A 14,519-nucleotide genomic window follows, 5' to 3' on the forward strand; every position below is an offset into this window, starting at 1 on the left:
ACATACCAGACATGAAATCAAGGTTTGTATCATATTCATTGTGGCATGTTCTGTTCCCGACTGGCTCTGTGGCACACAGATGTGAACTGTGGTGCCACAGCACAGGTGGATATACAGTGCGCCTACCAGTGTCACCGGGTTGTTCTGACATTCCCAGCTGACATTCCCTGTTGGACCTGAGGCAGCCACTGAACCCAGGAGACGTCTAGCTTAAGGGTTTAGCCTCAGGGCCAAAGGCTGTCAACACAATCACGGGGCTAATGTCAGACACATGGCTGTGTACATACACACACACACACACACACACACACACACATACACATACACTGACATCACCTTTAGCAGCTGTCCACATGCAGCACAGTGACAGACCTGCAGGTTTCATCAGATTGTTTCCTCACCGACTGTTTCCTCGCACGACACATACGATAACACAACTTTTCACACTTGATTGATGTCTTCAATCTAATCGCCACCTTCTTCCTTGTATCATTATTATTTATTTTCTCATTCATGCATGCGAGGTAGTTTGTCTCCCGTGCTAATCCAATCTGCAAGGTGGGATGGATGGATTGAGCGACACATTAGGTTTGGTTAGGTTGTACACTGACACAACCCCATGTGCGCTGCCTGTGGGTTGCCTCATAAGGGATAAGGAAGTCAAGGACAAGCAATTTGTCTGAGGTGTAAATTAATTTGCAACATTAAAAAAATAGATGGCGATATGGAAATGGAAGTAATTAAGATGACAGATTGGATGCAGCGTATGAGATTCACAGTCATAAGCATGAGTTCAGATGGCTCAGCATGCACTGGGAGCTCAGAGACACATGCTTGAAGTGGTCTTTGTTTGGACGGTGGGGAAATGGTGTCCAACTACCTGGATGCTATGCTGTGCATCTTTTTGTATACATTTCATTCTTTGATTTTTTTTTTTTTGCTTTCTTTTCCCTCTCTTATCCTCAATCATTTACATTATTCTTTTGTTGAAAAATTCAGCAGCAATATTATTTTTTTCTCAGTTACTCGGGACATTAGGCTAGCTTAGCTTAGCATAAACAGGTAGCCTGACCTGTGTCCAAAGGTTTTTAAAAAATATCCCTACCAGCACCTTTAATTCTCACTAATAGACTTTTTTGATGGCAGCCATTTTGACATGAAATAGTAGGGTGATACTAATTAATCCTTCCCAAGTCCCACTCCTTTTCACTATGTGCTCCAATAACAGCTGGTCAATTAGTATAGTATAGGTATAGTATAGGAAACAGGAAAGGAGAAACTCGACTGAGGTACCATGCTGGCTCAATTGTTATTGGAGCACAGAGCAAAAAGTGGTGGGACTGAGGAAGGATCCATTAAGGTTCTGTTCCATTCAAACAAAGTCAGTGTGCTCCTATTGTGCGTATTGGCTCTCTCAAAACTCTCTACTGCACTAAATGGAATGGGACCTTAATGAGTATCACATGCGTTCACCCCTACTTCTGGTATTTCATCAGTATGGCTGCTGTGAAAAAGATCTATCAACACATTATATCTTCTTTGTTTAATCAGTACATGTTTTTGTGGGTTCACGGAGGAAATCACAGAGTCCATGTAACAAATAGTCCAGCACATATCCCCTCGTTGTTTTTTCCCCCGTTTCCAGTCTTTTTGCTAAGCTAACCGTCAAGCTCCGTATGTAACAGACAGATATAAATCTTCTCATCAAACTCCCAGGACAGTGAATAAGAGTAGACTATTTTCCAAAACACTGAATTATTCAATTAAATTCATCTGTATGCTCTTAACAACACCATCTTTATTCCTTTATCAGACATATGTTCTCATAGTGTAACTGCTTGCTGTCTTATCTTTAATACTTTGCATCTGTTTTGTTCTTATCTGTATCATTGTCTTTGATGCTGCAGTGCCACACAAGGAATCATTAAAGCTTCACTTCATCATCTGATATCATCTCCAAGATGCAAAAAGCTTGTACAAGTCAAAATCATTAAGAGTCTATGAGACTAGACAAAATATTTACAGGCCCTAATGCACTCTGGACCGCGGGACTTTAACCACCTATGCAGTCGTCTGTATGAGCTTAGAGCAGCCTGAATGACTCAGTGATAAACAGACCTATTACTGAGCTCTGATTGACCAGTCCACAGGCAGGCCCGCTCACTCTAAAGATAGCAGAAGCTATTTTATTGCCCTGCTAATCTCTCTCTCTCAACTCCCTGTATTTTATTTCCTCATCGGCTTTCTCCTTCTGTCTCGCTCACTCTTTTATCTCTTTTTGTACAGTTCTCAAGGTCAACAGGTTTTTGCCTCATTGACAGCAGTGGACCATTTCCACTGAAAACGGTTTGATGTTCTCTTTAACAAGTCGCTTTCACATGGACTCCGACAAGGCTTTATGCTCCTGTGGTTTCAAACCAGCTTTGTAGACATACTGAGCACACACTCTTGGTTTGTCTCGACTCTTTGTGGTAAAAAATAAGGATGGAAAGACTACTAGAATATTTTACTCAAGTAAAAGTTCTATTATTTTAAATAAATTTGACTCAAGTAAAATTACTCATGTAAAAATGTACTTAGATAAAAGTTACAAGTAGTTCAATCAAAATGTCTCTGAGTGCAGTAAATGTTACTCGGTGGTTGGTAGTTCAACATGGCGGCCTCCCTGGAAGAGTACCTGCGCCCTCTGTAGATATAACAGCTCACTCAAATGGAATGAAAACAACAAAAAAAAAAAATCTTATTTTCAGATGATTATATACTAATAAAAACATACCTAGGAATATTCTATTAAATTCCTGCCTTATTCTGCCAATAGACCCCTCAAATCTTACACACTGAACCTCATGATAATTAATCAAAATGGCCAGCCCTGTTTCTTCCCTTGTTTTTCCAACTTCCAAAAAATATGATAAAAGTTAAAATATTCTATTCCTTCTTTCGCTGGCAACCCTCTACAACCCACCCAGTGACCGCTGTTGGTCCCTGCATTACCACCATGAGCATTTCTTCTTTTAGTATGTTAGCTCCACATTTATCACGCAACATTGTGGGCGTGTCTGATTTGGGTTGGCGTGCTCGGCGAGTGCAGCATTAAACCAGTGATGAATTAAGGTCGATGTGACTTTTTTTAAAAACCTATTCCAAGGTACAACAATGCAAACCTTAACCCCTAATGATGTAATTCTTCTTCTGTATTCGGCCATTGTACAGTTTCTCAGTGTGAGCTGAGTGCAGGGGGTCACCTCTCTGGAGCCCTGCTGTCCTGCGGCCACAGCAGACAAACCAGCAGCTGCTGCTCCTTTCTTTTGTTTCATTCTCACACAGGTTACTGTATTATGACTGTTCGTGTGACTTTTATTTTCAGTCTGTAAGGGATGGAACTTGAAATGTAGCAACCATGACAAGACTAAGACCAAGGCAGGGCAAGACTGAATAAAAACCAAGTGCTGTCACACTGTGAATCCTCATTGTCTGAGATCGAGACAAGATTGAGTAGAAATGTGGACGATTCTGAGACTAAGACCTTCAAAAAGTGATCGGTCTCAAAACCGAGACAGATCTTTTGTTTTCACTTTGTAACGGATGCCACTTGAAATGTAGCAAAATACAATCCTTGCAATAAAAAGTACTACTTTTACTACTAGCTGAAAATTATCGAGAGAAGACAAAGACTTTCAGGAGTTCTGACCAAGTCAAGATCAAGACCAAGGCAGGTCAAGATCAAGTCTAGACCAAGTGCTGTCTTTGCCTGAGACTGAGACAAGACAGAGTAAAAGGCTATGGATTCTGAGAATAGCACCTTCAAAAAATGGTCTTGAGACCTGTCTCAAGACCAAGATAGATCTTGAGCACTACAGCAGTACTTGTAACAGCTTAAGTGTTTTTGTTCTGTCTCTTGCTCTCAGTAAAAGCGAGGTGCAGTTGGAAATGTGTTCAAAGATCTTTGAAGAAAATAAAGTCTTTTCAATTAGGCCTACAGGTCCATCAACGAAAGTACTTCATTGAATCTTTGAAAACTTATCCCTCCCTCTCTCCATTCTCCTTCCCAATTGCCCCTTTTTTCCTCTCTTCCTTAATCTTTTTCAGAAACATTTATTAGGGAGTCGAGTTTTAGTTGCCGCTGTGTACGTGATCACCTTAAGCCAAACGTTTCGAGAAATGTAGGTAGTCGGAGGAGCGTCATTAGCATAATTTCCCAGAGGCACACTGAGCTTAATTATCAACATGGCTGTGTGCAGACTAGAGCACAGCTCATCACATTAGGATGGAGTCCCTGCTGTTTATGCCCACGCTCCGCCAGGTCCCAGCTGACTACCTGAAGATTCATTGCTGGCACAGTTCAACTCCCAACAACTCCAAAACTTTCATCTTCTGTGCTACGATTCCTCACCTTGAGCACACAGCGGGGTCGAAATAATGGAGCAAACTTGATGCACATTTAGATACATAACACCGGAGACTCTGGTGAACCATCTGTTGTAGTCTGTGTACTGTGCTGTGTGTTATTACAACTCATTTTCTTAAAAAGATGATTGCTTTTTTCATACAGAGCAGTCAGTTGTGTGGTCTACTTAGGGATGCTCACACATTGCTCTGCTGTTCTTTTATCTTCATCTGTCCTATCTGCTTATTGCACTGTCACGTTTGTTTTTTTGGACGTCCCTCTGCTTCTTTCTTTGCCAGACAGGAGGTTCAGGAAAAAGTGTGAAAAATAGAAATTATCCATCTCCATCTCCATTCACCTGTTGATAGGGGGGAAAATGGAAATACTGCTTGTATGCGACCAGTGAAAAGGCAATTTCCTAGAGACACACCACTGTTGTGCACTGCCCTTTGTTATGCTTTCATTATTGGACACAGTAGCATTTCTAGCAATCTTTCAGATTTATTTGTTAAACTGCCCTCAAGGCAGGCATCACTCCCAATTGCTGTAGAAGCAACTTTCTCTTTATCGAGACAAATGTTGTTTATTTCTTGCAAATGTTCACAAATTTGTTAAAAAATTGTCACATAGGGCTTCAGATACCAATTCTTTTTCCCCACAAGGGCAAACTCATATCCTGCCCTACTCTGCCTCTGATTGGCTCACACTTGTTGCCCTGGCTGGTTGGTTTAAACATGAGGAGTGATTGGTTAGGGTTAGGTTAAGAATATCAGGGTAGTTAGAAGTGCACAGTTTAGAGTTGCCTTTTAATGTGACAAATCAGTGGGACATAATTATATTGTTTGATTAGTATCTCCATTACAACAGGGCTACCCCACATGAAGGTGTGTCTTTTAACTGAAGACAAGCTTAGCTCAAGTTTAGTGGGTGTTTTTAATCAGTCCTCCACAATATAGGTCCTGTGTTGTTTTGTTAATCAAAAGTTTTTATTAGGAAGCGGCTAAATCAGGAAATGTTTGGTTTTCATCAATGGTAACACAACACGAGAGCTGAACACAGAGACTTTTAAAAATGTCTTTGTCTCTGGTCTCCTACATATACTAGTCCACTCCCATGACACACTTTTTTGGGGCGGAGGAGGTTGGTCATCACAGGTTGGACACAGTGGACAACTCAGGAGAGGATCCGTCTCGGTCGCGACTCAGCGCAGCTCGGCGTGGTAACAGAAATGCAAATCAGCGCTACATGGTTTGACTCAGTGTGGCCAGAAGTGACAATGGTAAAGTCCCATAAATGCCACACCTGTTAGGTGGATGGATAATCTTGGCAAAAGGCAAGTGCTCACTAAGTTTGAGAGAATTTAATATATTTTGTGTGAACAGAAGAAGCCTGAGATATTTTGCTCAACACTTCAAAATGGGGGCAAAAACAAAAGTCTTTATATTTTTGTTGAAAGTATATATGTGTATAAGCAAATGCTTATGCATAATTGTATGCGTCTGCACGTACAATATAAGTGAATGTATGTGGGTCACACGCAGTCTGCGTTTACTGCCCTAGGCTGTTGCTGTAAATCAGCACCTCATTTACATCAGCTTGCCTGATCACATCTGGGTCATTATTATCTACATGAGACCCGACAGAGATCAGCTCACCTGTTCTATTCATGGAAAACGTTTGTTTATGGAAAATGAAAAGGGGAGACATGATGATAAAGAATGTGTCGGAGTAAGACACCGCAGAAGAACAGGAGTTCTGATGTATAGCTGTGGGCCTGCATCCGTAATCAAGCAACATTTCACAGCTTTTTCCAGCATATGTTTTCCTGTCACCGTGTTTCATCAATGACAAACATGGCTGGCAACATAAACAAATGAGTGCTGTGTCGGCAAATCAAGATTTATTAGACGCATTTTGTTGTTGTTTTGCATTCGCCTACAACTTTACCTGGGAGAAGGGAGGCATTATCCTTGGTGGGGAAGAAAAATGTGTGCTTTACTCCCACCGGCTTGTGTGTGTTGATATCTTCGGTATGCAAGGTAATGTGACATCAAACAAGTTTGTGGTAATGTAAGGCCACAGTCTAATGCGTGTGCTCTTTCATGTGTCTTTGAAGTGAATAGTAGCTGCAGATAATGTCCCTGTTTTGGACAGCAGCCAGATAAGAAGTTTCTCTCAGGAGTGAGAGTGAGCAGAGGGTGCTGGTGACACGGAGGATATAAGTAACACCCAAAGGCCCACTGCGGTTGTGTGCTTCTTCTTTTAATGTTTTTGTGTTTACACGTCTGACTGCTCTCGTCCCGGTGGAGCTGGTGGTCTCCTCCTGACTGTCTGTCTGGCTTGTAGGTCAGAGAAGATAAGCAGGGCATTAGTCTATTCTAATATATTCCTGTTCCCTCTTGCTGGCTGCGGGGCTTGAATGTATATTGTATAAGCTGTCCTGTCTTATTTTTCAATGTCAGTGTCTTTCTCATGCTGACCTCTCATTATAAAACACTTCAAAGTGCCTCTTCTCTATAGGAGAACACAAAGACAGCAAGTAAGTGGACTAAGCTGTTGATCCTTTAATGGTTTAACAGTATCATATTGTTTAGACGGTGAATTACTCAGCTTCAGCATGAGGTTTGTACACCAGGTTTTACTGCGCGGCACATGTCTCGACAGGCGTCTGTCTGTCTGGGCCTGGGTGACAATAATCAGTGCACTTAATATGTTTTATGTAACTGTTTGCCAGAGGGAGAAAACAGACAGATGACACTGCGGCAAAGCAGGAATTAAAGGGATAGTTTGGACTATTTGAAGTGGAGCTGTATGAGGTACTTAACCATAGTCGGTGTATAACCTACAGTAGATGCCGGTCGACACGCCTTAACTTTGGAGAAGCAGAGAGGAGTACCAGCATGGAAGCAATGAACTACTGTGGACAGAGTCAGCAGCAAAATGTATTTTAGCTACTTAAAGGTGTAACATTTAGGAGGATCTATCAGCAGAATTGGAATATGATATTAAGATAAATGTTTTAATTGTGATCACCAGAAAATAAGGATTGTTGTGTTTTTGTAGAGTGGGCTGTTGTTATCCATTTAGACTGTGGGTCCTCTTCCACAGTGTCCGCCATGTTGCACGGCAGCCCATAACGCTAATTTGTTTGAGTATTGTGGCAACTGTGGTGTCTCCTACAAGCCTGGCAGGAGAGTTGGTTGAAATATTCTTTTTCATGTATAGATGCCACTAATTTCTACACACTGGTCCTTTAAAAAAGGTCCACCTAAAAAATCAGTGTCACTATAAGTGTAGGTTATATTTAGAGTATTTCCATTGCTTCACCTTTCTGTCAGAAAGCCTTTTCTGACTGGAAACCAAAATCAATGCACAAATTTAAACAGGAGTTGCCAGTCTACTGCTGCCTGGGTCTGTTTGTTTGTGTTATTGTGTGACTTCAGTAACATAAACAATCTAACAGATCAAGGCAGTGGCAGAGCAGCAATTCCTGTATTCTGTGACATAAAATGACTGATTTTGCCTTTGGAGTTTGGTTGGTTTGGTTGGGAGTGAGAGTAATATCTGGCTGTAATGTATGGGCCTTTTTTTGAGTGGCTAAAATACTTTTTGTTGTTGACTCTGTACAACAAGAGACAAGTACGAGTATGTGAATACGAGTACATTGCTTAGCTTCCATGTTGGTACTCTTCTCTGTTTCTCTAAAGTGGGGTCACACCGACCGACATCTACTGTAGCTAATACACTGACTGTTGATTATTGAAGTACCTCATATAACCCCACTTCAAATAATCCAAACTATCCCTTTAAAGAGGGCTGCATCTACAGTAGGACAGCCACCCATTACCTATTGAGTTTAATTCAAGCTGCCCCATTGCTAACAGAGTTATGACAGTCAGCACAGGGTGGAAATAAAGTTTGATCCAAAACAGAGGTCTCCGTATCGTAATGAAAGGGGCCTTGAAGCTCACAGAATTGAGTTTTTTTTATTAGTGATATCTTGGGAAGAATAAAATTGAAAAATTCTACATTACATAGAGGTGTGTGTGTGTGTGTGTGTCTGGGACCACAGTATATTGGATTTTTGACATTTCTGACAACAGTAGATTCCAGACTTACCAGATTTCTACAACATTCACATTGAAACATGACACATGAGCGATCCCATGATTTGTGTGTCTCCAGGTTTGTGTGATAAACTAAGCCAGTGATTTCGGTGTAAGAGGTCCGTGATGAAATTGATTCAGTGTCACGCTTGGACGGCAGGTTATCACACACCTTCCTGCCCCACAGACCCATTCAATCTCTTTCTATCGCCATCACTACTGTGAACCTGCTTCACCGTCTCCCGGAGCAGCTTTCCATTTCTCGCTACACCGCTGTGAAAGAGATTCAAGGTTAATTCAGTTCATTTAGTTGTTAAAAGCAGCACAGCATCTTTGTATGCTAGTACAATGCTCTGTTTTATTTAATTTTGCGTCTCTCCTCTGCTACCCTTGCCGTGGATGCACACACAAAAAAGCCGTACACAAAAAGAGAGAAGCAAGCAGCACATAAAGGTATTTGCTATTCATTAGCATACACAAAGGCCTCGGCAGCCTTGCAGCTACCTGTGAAAACAGGCCAAAGCTGATGATGAACAATGAAATCTAGTGCTCTTGGACGCTTCTGGCTGTTTTGCATTTCCAAATCAATATTTTTACTCCCTCAGTCTGAAGTCTGCGTGCACTTCAAAGCTGCTGAAGTGTGCATTCAAACAAGTTGTCAGTAATGAGAAATACAGCGAATAATCCAAGGACATTTTTCAAGATTAACAGACTTAAATAGAATGAAGTAAATGACAACAATGTGAATGAAAAAATAATTAAAGAAACTCTGAATAATGCAGAGCAATGATTTGCCAAAACCAGGCTGTTTAAGGGGCAGGGGCAAAAATAGATTAAAAGAAAAAAAGGGGCACCAGCTGTATGTGGCAGGGTACCAGAGCACCAACAGTTGAGATGCACTTTTCTGATCACATTTTCTCCATTGAAAGGGCACCATAGGGGGCATTTTATCACGTTTTGTCCACTGAAAGGGCACTCTATAGGGCACTTTAGCATGATGTATTGGATATTGCCACTACAGGGCATTTATCATGTTTGATCATGTTTGGCGCATCAAAGAGGGCACTTTTGCAGGACTTTTTTTTCGAACATGGGACACTCGCCCCTCTTGCCCCCCCCTTGAGTCCACCAGTGGGCAGAACTGATACCTCTACTTATAAGCACAACCTCTGATCATAAGAAGCCGGTGTGTTTGTTTTGCCATGGCTTCTGTGAATGTACGCACACACTAAAAAATCGTGACCTGTTCCTTTGACACTGTGTCTGAGTAAATTTTGCAATGAAACTGGGACACATTAGTGCCCAGCTAAGTTGAGGTCTCTCCATTATTCACTGTCTCATCATCTCTGAGCCATTATGATAGCCTCATGTACTCAGCAGCACTCGTGATTGGGGCTGACAGACTCTCTCCACACCTCTTCACTTTGATTCCTCTCTGTGGAAAACAGGCTTGGGCAAGCTAGACTTTCCTCCCGCTCTTCAGTTCTTACAAATGCAGACCATTGATTGGGGGCTGGGAAGTTAGTAAACTGTCTGCTACTTGGGTCTATTAGGAGGTAAATGATGGAAGCACTCGTAGCTTTTTACTGCCTGGTGGCTACTGTGGACAGCTCTTTAAAACCTCTGTAAGGGACTGTATGAAAGTTATTGGGGTGGGGAGAGGGTTTGAATTTTATATTTAATTTTGTAAAAAGCAGCACCTTCCCCATATCTCAAAGTACTACATTACCAGAATTACAGAATATTCCAGCCACTCCCAATATTTGCACAAACCTGCTAATTAAAAAAACAGTTATTGCAACCATCTGCAAGCTTGTGTTTCATTTGCTGTGGCAGATCAGTTTGGCCATCTTCCCATTCACAGAGATTTATAATCCTGGATCTCTTCAGACCAATCACCACTGAGTATGAAACATGAATCAAGATTCTGTTACTACATTGCCTATGTCTCTCCTCATATGTTTTCAGGAGCACATTTTAGTGTACTGTTGAGCTGTAATTTGAGAAGGTTCATGACCAGGTCGCCGTTTTTGTCCCATTTGACCAAGCACTGCCGCATCTCAGTGCTATGTCACATGTCTCATTGCTCTGATTGGTTGTAGGTCTGTCAAATTGGCAGAGGCATGTTGGTCTGCACCCATTTATAACGCCCTTTGGAAATCAAAAATGAACTGACAGAATTGGTTTTGACAGAGTGATTGAAGTTCAATCAGATTAGATCAGATGATGCTATAGTCTGATATGTATGAGATCTGATATCTGATATCCCTCAAATCAATTACATGATGCCTGAGTCAAAACAAAAGCTGTCTTTGTGGTGTAACATTTTGATCATAATACTGTTTTGTTTTGTAATCTGGGATGAGAAAGTTAAAAGAGCTTCCCACACTAATAATTTTCTTAGAGTCCCTAACTGACTTTAAATGAGATATTTGAATCTATCCAAGTTGATATATCCACCTTTCTCCAGTGATTTTAACAAGACAAAGCTCAATCTTGGTCTTCATAAGATAACACTTAAAATACTGTGGTGGTTATTCTTCTTTCATGTGATCTCATCATCTGCTGACTAACTCTTGCATGGCCACCATTTTATTATCTTACCAAGTGATGTCAACAGCACATGAGGCGTTCAGTTTCAGCCATGTTAAGTGGGAATACACATGCACACTGCTCTTCTGGCTGCAAGGGTAATGAACACTTTTAAGGCTTGGGTCTCCCTGCATGGCATCTCGGTGTCATGTCAGCCTCTTTCATCACACTGCTCATTCTTCATAGGATTAGACTAGCAGGGCATGTAAGACCCTGCAGAAATTAAGCTTGTCCACCCTGCAGTGGAAACTGGAAGCCAGTTTCACATTTTCCCAACCTTAATTAAAAGTTTGTCACAAAGCATAGATCTCAGTGTTCTGCATCCTGAACAGTATGCAATATATGCAGTCAGGCATTAGGTCATTAAGAGACTACTCCGGCAATTTATCACTGCACTCCTATGACATTGTGAAATTAACAAATGACAGAAGCACAGATGTCGTCTTTTTTATTTTAAAATCTGGCACCTACATTACTCAAAATGCAATGCCTGCTATGCTAGTAGCCTTGAGCTGCTACCCTTTAGTAGAAATGAGGAGTGGACTATAGAGATCTGGTCAACTCTCTGTTTTTTTCTAACTCTACGCATCCAGATTGTTTTTGTTTTAATTTTCTTGTACTCTTCAGCCCCAGTCCACTCTGCCTCAAGAAACATCACTTGAGGACATTACACAGACTTCATGCTGCTCCCTCTGGAGCTACACAAAGCTTTATACAACATTTTTCACATACTCCACAGACCAGGAGAGACTTTGATGTGTAAAGTCGGTGGGCTTCCCCATTAAGACGTGTAAATGCACTTGCTTAGGTTTTATCCCTCTCAGATTTGAAGGATAAAATCGATCCATTAGCCTCTGATATGAGGTTGATTTTACAGTTTTTCGACTGTTCTCCTCTCATTAAAGGCTTGCTGAGATCCAGTCAGCCTGAGCTGCAGCTTATCTGATCCAGACACCCGCCCTGCATACCCTCCTGGTCTGATTGATAAAAATCCAGCCCTCACCCTGCTTACCTGACTGCTGCCTGGAATTCATCCCTGTATTGATTATTTGGGGGTTATGCTGTGTTGTTCATCATTTATCTATTCTAGTTTTATGTCCAAGTTTGCTTTAAATGCCATCATTTCAGAGTAGGAGCGAGGTGGCCTTGGTTGCTGTGGTTGTGAGCTCAGTGCATGCCTACGTCTTTGTGTTTTCTTCCACAAAAGCCAGTGATAGTTTGATAAAGAAGGTCATTAAAGTGTCATTAGGCAGTGAGGTTTGAGGTGCCGGGCCCCTGCAGATAAAGCAAGGGGCCACACTGAGAGCTGGGCAGGGTTGGAATACGAAAGACTGAGAAGCAGAGCTGCAATAAACTCCATAGAGAGACACTACAAGCTAGACAAACCATACTCAAGAGATGCCTCTCCTTCACCCATTCAGACCTCAGCGTTCTGCTTTTGTCTTCCTAACCGCCAATCCCAAAGCCCCCAGTGAGCAACTACAACATCAGTGAAAGTGTTCTACCTCCACATCCCTGTGCACAATCCTTCACTACCCACACAAACCATTGATTTGACACTCATACAGCTATTGCACTGTAGTTCTAACATGAGCACGGTTTTCCCCTGACCATGAAGCTGCTGCCCTTGAAAGCAGGAAAACAGACATGTCCTGAAATCAATACAGCGTAATAAAAGATATGTTTGTTGTGTTTTCTAGAGGGCTGCTCACTATCACAAGTTCAAGCTTTTCCAGTAACCCCAGCTCTCCAAAGCTAAAACAACTATGACACCTGGCATTGTAATGGAAATCCAGCCGGCACTCAGAATGACTAAGAGCAGCAATGATAGCCTGTAGCGCAGTCGATAACTGCTTGGCAGCAAAGGCTGGGAGACTTGACTCAATTTGTAAAAGCGAGCCACTCTCGGGCTGCATGGGCGCTGAGGATAGCGTCTGCGAAAGCTGATCACAGCAGAAGTGCACAGGGGGGTGAGGCGTCTTTTTTAAAATGAGAAGTGCAGGTGGATTTAAGGAGACATGAGTCATTTTTCAATAGACGTTTCTGTCAATCACAGGTAATCAGAGCTTTTGTTGTTCCACACATTAAAAGTGCTGTTCTGTCACTGCTGGACTTAGAAACCTATAGGTCATGATTTATTTTTATATACAGTAACACAAGGCAATAAATCATAAGTGCAAATGGATGAATGGAGTATCTAAATTATTCACTCAACTCCCATGACTGTTCTCAGCAAAACCTCTACTGCCACCAAGTGGCTCTCTGTTGCCACACCGGTACAGTATAGAAATCTAGGATGTTAAAAGGGTGGTTTTAAAATAATAATTTATGAAATATAAAATAGTATAATATTCATGAAACAATTTATAAAACAGTGAGATTTTATTTATGAAAGGATTAACTTGAATATGGCAGGTAAACAGTATGTGCCACATAGAAGTGGTGAACATCATTTGAATGATTAAGATTAATTTGAGATACAACTCTTTCAAGTTTTTCTAGTCATAAACCTGTCATAAACGCCTATTCAGATTTTAAAAGTTTGGAGCGTACAAGGGTTTAGAACATTATGATGATGATGATGATGGCCATTCCAATCCTCTGTCATGTCTTATAAATTGCTGCAGTAGTTTTTGGGTTGATACCATTTATTTACACAGATTTTGTGCACAATTTAGCCATTTTTTATCACTTGAGAAATGGAAAAGTGATTAAGAAACCCTCCAAAATACATATTACATTTCAGACACATTAAGATACCAAGACCTTGAGGAACACCACAGGAAAAAATGTCTAAGAATTGCTTTTTTCGGCAGTTGGATGGTCTCCTCTTCTGGGGATTGTTGAGAAACTCCCTTATTGACAAGCCACTTATCTTCTAAATGCTCCTGGTCTCTTGTTTGTGGTTGTGAAGTTTCATGAGGCTGTGGTTATCCTAGAGGTCACTAGAGGTCATTTTAGACAGTGAGGTTATGTTTCAAAACATGGTCTCACTACAATGAAATGGCTACTACAGGGACTGACATCATCGCACATTAATAGACTTAGCCTTTTTGAATCCACAAGAGTCTCAGCTTTCTAGTCGCACCCAGTTTATGTAATTACAATACTGTTTAGAGATCTCAGTATGCAGGAATATTAAAACAGAATAGGTGAAAACAACATTTATACTGCACTCAGCCCAAAACGGTGTGGAATTAGCATGAAGAGGGCATGTCTCTAAAGGGAGAATATTGGGATAAATTGAAGTGAGAGGTTGGGGACCCCTTTGTAAATTACCATGACAGTTTTTCCCTCACCAGAATTTAACCTAGGTTTGGAAGGTTATTTGACCCCAAACAACAAGCTAGCATGACATGGAAGGTATGAATGGCTCTTTATATGTTCACTCACTTTAAAACTGAGCCCCTTGTGCGACTGCCTCTGAAAGACAG

General features: G+C 41.3%; 1 protein-coding gene across 1 annotated transcript in view; it reads left to right on the plus strand.

Moving 5' to 3' along the window:
• lhfpl7 (LHFPL tetraspan subfamily member 7) overlaps nucleotides 1-14,519 on the plus strand; it is a 145,519-nt gene that overhangs the window by 127,917 nt on the left and 3,083 nt on the right. The gene's annotated exons all lie outside the window — the stretch shown is intronic.

The sequence above is a fragment of the Lutjanus erythropterus genome, chromosome 11 (assembly GCF_056507025.1).
Source record: "Lutjanus erythropterus isolate fLutEry1 chromosome 11, fLutEry1.hap2, whole genome shotgun sequence".
Taxonomy (NCBI): Eukaryota; Metazoa; Chordata; class Actinopteri; order Lutjaniformes; family Lutjanidae; genus Lutjanus; species Lutjanus erythropterus.